Below are 8638 nucleotides of genomic sequence, written 5' to 3'. Positions count from 1 at the left end.
GCTGCTGGGGCTTAGAAAAAACAGAAGCTCACAAAGGGTGGGATTGTCATTTTCTAAAGAGGAAAGACCCTACTTCCTGCTGCTCAGAGTCCCAGAGTGAACTGGACTGGTGACCGGTCAAGGAAAAACATTTCTTGTGTCAATCCAGGAGCAGAGACCTTCACTCAGGCTTGGGACCTGATCCTACCTGCAGAGGCATCTGGGAAAGGGATGGGACTTTCCAGACCTTTGCTCTCTCTTTTCCTCTTCAAGAACACACAGCCAAAAGACTTGACTTTAAAATAATCATTTCTATTTTTTTCAAGGCACATCAGTATGAGGAAGTTGACAGAGTAGGTATGATTATGCCCCACACCTTACGTCCAGCATTTATTTATTGAGCCTGTGCCTTGTGTGCAAGGTCCTCTGCTAGGCAGATGGAGACACAAAAACGGTGGAATTGTGGGGACACCAATGATCCTGTGGGCAATTTCAGATATGCATGTAACCACAGCACAAGATGGGTCCAGGGGCTTGAGAGGCTTAAGCATAGAGGAACCACGGTTCCCCGGTGAGATAAGGATATGGGCACAGTCATGGAGGAGATGACTCTGGCCTGGCCTTAAAAGCTTGGAAGGTCTGGCCAAGTAGCAATGGAGGCAATGACATTCCCAAAGAAGGAACAAAACCCTCAAATGCAAAAGCATGGGCTATATATGCCCACCTGTGAGGAGTTACTTCTGACTGACCCAGAGGGTGAAGGAGAAACGTGGGGTTGGAGAGGTGTATTGGAACCAGACTCAGAACTACCACATGCTAAACAAGATCCAGAGTTTATCATCAGTGAGCAGCATAGAGCCTTGGAAAGCTCTTGGGTGGGTGAGGCAACACAGCCAAAGAAGTTAAAAACTAAACTAGGGTTGCCAAGGTCCTATGGTGAATTAGTCTGTGGCCCAGCCAGGATTTTAACCCAGCTTTTGGATTGACACAAGCAAAACTTCTTGCCCTTGTGCTGACCAGACATAGATGGGTCTGTGGGAAAGCGCTCCAGGCCAGGGGCGGGCAGGTTGCTTCTCTGGGAAACCCTAAAGCCTGAGTTTCCATGTAGCTGCGTGTCCTCTTGTGCTGTTGGCTTGGGTCTTGTGGAGCTGAATCCTCCCATGGGACCTGGGTGGTGGACAAGCCAGTGGCTGGACTGTGGTTCTTGGGAACCCAAGAGGGTTGGGCTGGGAATGGCAGAGTGTGGGATCACGGCAATAAAACACAGGGAGAGGAGTCCTTGCAGTGTCCTGGGTGTGAGGCACACAGGGTGTGGGGCCCTGCATTCCTGGATGGTTAAGACGCCACAGCTGATGATTATCATCATTATTCCTGCTCTGACTTCTCTGAGCTTTCATCCTGCAGGACCCTGCCTTGCTGGGCCAGCGTCACCAACAAGCAAGGGGCGGGGAGGGCGGCTCCTGGCTGCGAGGGAGCACAACAGGACCGGCTTTCTTCCCCAGTGCTGAACCTAACCTTGGAAGCACGGGCAGAATTTCTCGAGGAGAAACTGAGGCACAGAAGCAGGGAATGACTTGATAGAGGCGCTGTAGAAGAGACCACCTTCCCTTCCCTGCCACCACCCCCTCCTCAGTAGAACATGATTATCCTCCCTGAGTTGGGACAGATCTTAGCCTGGAGAGGAGCCAGAGAAGGTGTGGATTCTAGAAGAGAGAACTGGTCTGGGGCCAGAACAGCAGAACTGGTACCCTCTGTGCCAGGTGCTGCGGGCATCATGAGGTCAGGCTCCTAGTTTCGCGTCTCTCTGGAAGAATCTGCCACATGGGTGGATCTTCCCCAAGCCCCTGAGGGAGGGTAATGCCGCAGACGTGCAAAATGACCAGCTCTCTCCCTTCCAGGCCAGATTCAGCATCCTGGGATAGGAAGAGCCTGGATCCCATAAAGATGGGCCAGGCCCAGGGGCAGAGAGCCAGACAATGGCAAAGAGACGGGGAAAGGCGTGTATGCATGTGTGTGTTGTGTGCACATTTGCTAACACCAGGCTTCCCGTGGTGACATGTCTCTGCTTGCTGAGATGAGATGAAAGAGAGAAAGACAGCCAGGGAATGTGAATGGCAATTTGAGACCTGGGTGAGGGGCTGAGTAGAATCGTACAGCACATTAGATCCTGTCCAGAGTGGGCACCCAGAGGAGAAGGGGGTGGTCTGCCAACTTCAGGCTGAGACTCAGTTTCCTTCCTCAATACCTGCAGTCCACTTAAACAGTAGCAATCCTTGGGAACATCTTCTGACTTAAAGGAGAAGTGGGACACCCAGAAAAGTAAGAGGAGGAAGTTACAGAAGGGAAAACAATAAGCAGGGCTTTGGTGGCCTCCATAAGCTCTCATATCTACCAGAGCCAGCCAGCCAGCCCAGCATTCATGTATCCAGAACTTACTATACAGCTACCATGAACAAAGCACCCTGCTTGGAGCTACAGGTACACATGTATCAGACATGTCCTCTGCCCTCAGAGGCTCTTTGGTAAAGACAAATCTTCCTTCCTTCCTTGGTACTGAGGATTGAACCCAGGATCTTATACATGCTAGGCAAGTGCTCTACCCCTGAGCTACATCATCAGTTCTTATTTATTTATTTAATTTTGAAACAGGGTCTGGATAAGTTGTTGAGGCTGGCCTCGAAGTTGAAATCCTCCTGCCTCAGTCTCCCAGAGGAGGTGGGATTACAGCTGTGTGCTACACAGCTGTGTGCTATTACAGCTGCGCCCTACTTCTTGCTGGTTTCTCAATACCCACCCAGCCATTCAGCTCTCAGTCACAGAAGTCACCTCTAGCGTTTGCCAGTGTGATCAGGAAATTCCAAGGCTCACAGTTCTTCCAGATCAAATATACCTTCAACCTCTAAGGCCTCTGCCTGCCTGCCTTCTGCTCTCGGTGACCTGAAGAACTTGCAGCGGTGACTCCCTGATGCTTATCAGACACAATTTGAACTTTTGGGGCTATTTTCCAGGACCCTCCCACACATTTCTCACTCTTATTACATAACAGTGTCCCTCCCCATCCCCAAGATAGGAGCATTTGTATTGTAACTCTTCACATGTGAACAAGAAGGAACACCTGTTTGTTTGTTTTTCTTTTAATGTCTGGTAATATTTTTAATTTAAAAAATTTTTGTAGTTGTAGATGGACAGCATACCTTTATTTTATTTGATTGTTTTTCTGTGGTGCTGAGGACTAAACCCAGTGCCTCACACATGTCGGCAAGCGCTCTGCTGCTGAGCTACAGCCCAGCCCTGCAACACCTGTTTTAAAGGAATCGTTTTCATGTTTATCATTGATTTACTGAACAGCTCCTACGTACCAGGCACTGTGACAGGTACTAACACAGCTCTTTTGGTGATTGAGAGAGACAGGCCTCTGCTCTGGAGGAGCCCATGATCTAGTAGGGAAGACAAACACTAATGATTGAAATAGAAGGTAGTGAAAAGACATACAGGGCAACATGTGGAGTCCCTGAGAGTCCCGATGAGCTGTGTTTACACCTTGGCTTTGGGTTCTTCACATTGTCGCAGATCATACCTTGCTGGGGAGAAATGTAGAATGTTCCAACAGGATATCCACATGGCAAGGCCCAGAAGGCACTAGTTGCCAGTCTGTTCTACCCCTATGGGTGAGGTCTCTCCCTTCCTGAATTCTTGTCCTCTGGAAGTGACGTAGAAATCAGGGACAGAATTTAGAATCTAAGAAATCCACATTAAAACAAACCCTTTGGACAATGAAATTGTGAGAGGCTACAAAAGCTACTCAGGATTTCACCGTGTTTGGAAATACCAGCCCAGAGCTTTTCCCTGAAAGTAGCCATCATTCAAGATGTGAAATCTACTCTCTTCTGTTCTGACTAAACTGCGGTGACAAGTGGAGCGGCCGTGTTTCTGAGATTCACCCACTAAGTAAGCCTCTGACCCTTCACATGCAGTTGTTTAATGGGGAGTCAGAGTTTAACCACTCTAATTGAAAAAAAAAAAAAAAAAAAAAAAGTCTTCCAACTCTCTAACCAAGGTGAGATGCCCGAAATTCCACCCTCTTGCTTGTCTGCCATTGCCTGTAGAATGGAGAAAACAAGGCCAGGTTATATTGCCTTGTATATTCTCTACTCCAAATGATCCATAAAAACTCTTATAAAACTGACATAAAAAGGCTTTGTGGGGCTGGGTTTGTGGCTCAGCGGTACGGCGCTCACCTAGCACATGTGGGGGCGCTGGGTTTGAGCCTCAGCACCACATAAAAATAAAATAAAGGGCTGGGGATGTGGCTCAAGCGGTAGCACGCTCACCTGGCATGCGCCGGGCGCTGGGTTCGATCCTCAGCACCATATACAAATAAAAAAATAAAGATGTTGTGTCCACCGAAAACTAAAAAATAAATATTAAAAAAATTATCTCTCTTAAAAAAATAAATAAAATAAAGGTACTGTGACCAACTACAACTAAAAATATATATATATTTTTTTAAAAAAGCTTTTGTATGGATGATCCTCATTTTCTCAAGTGTCAACATCCCATATGAACATTTTTTAGAGGGTGGATGGTGATTGGAGAACAGATAGAGGGCTCAGACATGCTGACCCAAAGCCTCCCAGAGTTCTCCTGTGGCCTTCTCCTAAGAGGGAGTATTCTCACCCACCTGTTGCTTCTGTCACCAAAGCACATTGGCCCCCAGGTGGAACATTCCTGATGGTGGAACTGGGATGGATCCCAAGAATCCCAGGGGAGACAGCACTATGCATATGAAGCATAGCTTTAAAATGTTCCTTTTTAGGTGTGCCTGGCAAAAGTGAAAGTGACTCAGGCTCCACAGTGACAGGCATCAGAGAAATAAAGTGTTCAAAGCCTGCTGCCCTAAGTGCGTGGAAATTTCCTAAATCAAAGGGCAAATCTCTACAAAGCAAGAGAAGTTCTTCCTTCCTCCTTTGTTTTCCTTTCTTCCTTTCTTCCTCTCCCCCACCCTTCTTTTTTATTGGAGGGGCTTCCAGGGATTGAACTCAGGGGCACTCAACCCCTGAACCACATCTCCAGCCCTATTTTGTATTTTATTTAGAGATAGGGTCTCACTGAATTGCTTAGTGTCTCGCCATTGCTGAGGCTGGTTTTGATCCTCCTGTCCTGCTTCCCCGTTGCTTCTTATGCTCCCTTCCTTCTTGGTTTCCTGTGTTTCCCCTTTACTCTTTCAGCCAACACCCGACCATCCTGTCAGTTGAAGTGTTACCCACTTCATGCCACCTCTACCATGTAGTCAAGCTCCAGTTGAACTCTTTCTCTGAATTTCTACTTAATTACATCAAATCGTGCAGATTGATTATACCATGTCTCTTATTCTCCAGCTATATAACATGCATGAGTCTTGTCTCCCCAACCAGTTTGCAAAACATCTAGAGGGCTGAGACCATGCTTTATTTTACATTTGTACTGAGGACTGAACAACCCAGTGGCACTGCACCTTGGAGCTCCATCCCCAGCCCTTTTAGTTTTTTGTTTGGAGACAGTGTCTTGCTAAATAAATTGTTGATGGGTCTTATTGAGGTGTTTAGGCTGGCCTTGAACTTTTGATCCTCCTTGCATCCATTTCCCAAGTCACTGAGATTACAGGCATGAACTACTGTACCTGGCCATGCCTTACAGTTTAAAGTCCCTCAGAACACTGAGTACAGGGACATATACATAACAGGCTTTTATTGAGACCTTTATTTGCTTTTCTCTTCTCATTAAACTTGAGAGAATTCACACTGGAAACATTCAGAGCCATAAAAAATGGACATCAGTCTTTATGGGATGGAGTAACTAACCATCCTATACATCAAAAGATTCCTTCTGGACATCCCCATCTCTGGATATGTCCATGGGAGAGTCCTCAGGGGAGTTTGAAAGTTTTAAAGGACACCTTATCCAATACTCAAGCACTGAATGTAGTGACTGTGGAAAAACCTTTGCTTCAGATGATACCCAACAGAAATCAGCACATACCTTAGAGAGAAACTGTGAATACAAAGAATGTGGGAAAGTCTCTTCTAGGATCTTCACCAACCAGCACCAGAGAAGTCACCTGAGAGTAACAAGCAATCTTGATGCTGGGGACATAAAGAGGTGAGAAGCAGACATGGCTCTTAGCATCATGAAGCTTGCCTCTAGACCCGTTCCCAGTCGAAGAGATGGAGATGTGGAGAGGAAGCATTATATACCATGGGAACAGGTGGAATATCACACTTTGATAAGCACCTTTTTCTTCTTTGAAATCGAAGCACCCCATGTCTGGTTTTCTTTGTCCTCATGATTCACTAGGGAAGGGAAGGGAAGGGACAGTTCACTCAGGGCATGCCACTGATGGAGAAAGGGGGCCAGAGGGCAGTATTACTGGTCCAGGGCACACTGGCAGTCAGGATAAGAGCTCTAGTGCCTGAGGACCTTCATTTGATGTGCTGGGGACCATGCTGGGTATGAAAGAAGCCCAAAGATGAAAAGCATATAGTCCAGGGAGGGAATAGATAGGTCTTTAAAATATACAACTGCTGCTTTAACAGGAATGGATATAAAAATGCAGCAGGGGTACAGGGAAAGCAGTCCCAAGGCCCTCCAGGGGCAAGTAGGAAAGGTTTCCCAGAGGAGGCATTGTTTGAGCTGAGACATAAAGAATAAGGAGCGTGCCAGATAAACAAGTAAGGAGAGGGTGTTCCAGGTAGAAGACACAGTACCCCTAAAGGCAAGGAAGTCAGAAAGGGCACGGTCTCTTGAGGATGCTGGCGATGTTCTATTTGTAAAGCACAGGGGAGCCAGGGGAGATGAGACCAGTTAGGCAGCTAGGCAAGGACCAGATGGCATAAGGCCCTGATTGTCCTGCAAAGAAGCTCATATTTCCTTCTAATCAGTGGGGAGCTGTATTCATTTCCTCCCTCTGCTGTAAGAAATCACCAAGAATCTAGTGGCTTAAAACAACACAAACATATTATCATACAGTTCTGGAGGTCACTCACTGGGCTAAAATTGAGGTGTTGGCAGGATTGTTCCAGAAGAAACAGAGCCTTTCTGGAGGATGGGAGAGAGAATCAGTTCTTTGCCTCTTTCTGCTTCTAAGGTGGTGGTGGGGACATGCTTTTTGGTTCAAGTTCAACTTCATCTTCAAAGCAGCAATCATACAACTTAACTTTTGTGCCTGCAGTCACATCTCCTTCTCTGATTCCAACACTCCTGAATCCCCTTTTCTAAAGACCCTTATAATTACACTGGGATCACCAGGTAATGCAGGCTAATCTCTGCATCTCTTAAATTTAAGCACATTAGCAAAGTCCTGTTAGCCATATTCACAGGTTTCAGAGATTCAGGTGTGGGTTTCTTGGGGACCAATACTCTGCTCACCACAGGAGCCACTAAAGAATTCTGAGCAGGAGCATGATGTGATAGAATGGGGTGCTGTTTAGTATGGCACTGTTTAGAAGAGCTAGTGCAGTAACCTGACCACCCAGGATCAAACCTGACTCTGCCACTTAACAGCTAGGTGACCTTATATCATTTCCTACTTACTTTCTCTGTGGCTTGGTTTCTTCATCTCTAAAACAGGAATACCTACTTTATTCCTAGCTGGAAGGATCGGATGGGATAACAGAGGTGATACTTAGGACAGTAGCACCTCTTGGTGCTCAGTAAGTGCTAAAAACCGAGACCTGGTCAGAAAAGATATTTGTACTCAATGCCATGCAGAGCAGAACCAAGTTTCCTATGGGGACTGGCATTATAGGGAAGGAGGTATCCAGGCACCAGGAAGTTTTGGGCACAGAGGAAACACGTGATTGGCACTGCACTGCTCAGGACAACACTCACCTGCTTGAGGATGGGGCTGTAGCTCAGTGACAGAGCACTTGCCTGCATGGGTGAGGCACTGGGTTTGATCCTTAGCATCACATAAAAATAAACAAATACTGCTGGGAGCCATCAGCCAAGTAGGTATGACAAATTCCTTGCCAGCTTACTCCCATGCTGTCTAGTGGAAGGACTTCTGAAAGGTGACCTTGCTCAAGGACCAGGGCAGGATCCGTGTTTAGGGTGTTCCCCCTTTAGAATAGGGCGTATCCTGCTGCTGAGTTCCTCTTGAGTTCTTAGGGTCAGACAGTATATTTTGGGAGACAGAAGCCCATGCGGAGTGGATTTGGGCAGAGAGTGGATTTGGGAGAAGTGGATTTGGGCAGAGAACGTGGATTCCCCCAGAACGTGTTTGTAGACGGCCGGTGTGAGTTCGGGAATAAAGAATTGCTGTTTGAATCTACAAGCTGTGTGGAGACTCGTGATTTGTGCCCAGCCAGAGACTGCGGCAAAATACAGACATCTGTCCATCTACAACTACAAAAATCTTTTTAAAAAAAAGAAAAAAGAAAAAGAAAAGGAAAGAACCAAGGGGGGCTTGGGCTGGGGTTGTGGCTCAGAGGTAGAGTGCTTGCCTTGCATATGTGAGGCACTGGGTTTGATCCTCAGCACCACATTAAAAAAATAAATAAGTAAAATAAGGGTGTTGTATCCATCTGCAACTAAAAACATTAAAAAAATGAATCAAGGGCTAGAATCTATTCTATCTATCCCCGTTTCATGGTGGGATTAAAGAGTATATTTATTTTAAACT

This window comes from Callospermophilus lateralis, chromosome 11, assembly GCF_048772815.1.
Source record: "Callospermophilus lateralis isolate mCalLat2 chromosome 11, mCalLat2.hap1, whole genome shotgun sequence".
NCBI classification, from domain to species: domain Eukaryota; kingdom Metazoa; phylum Chordata; class Mammalia; order Rodentia; family Sciuridae; genus Callospermophilus; species Callospermophilus lateralis.
Note: the sequence above shows the minus strand (reverse complement) of the source record.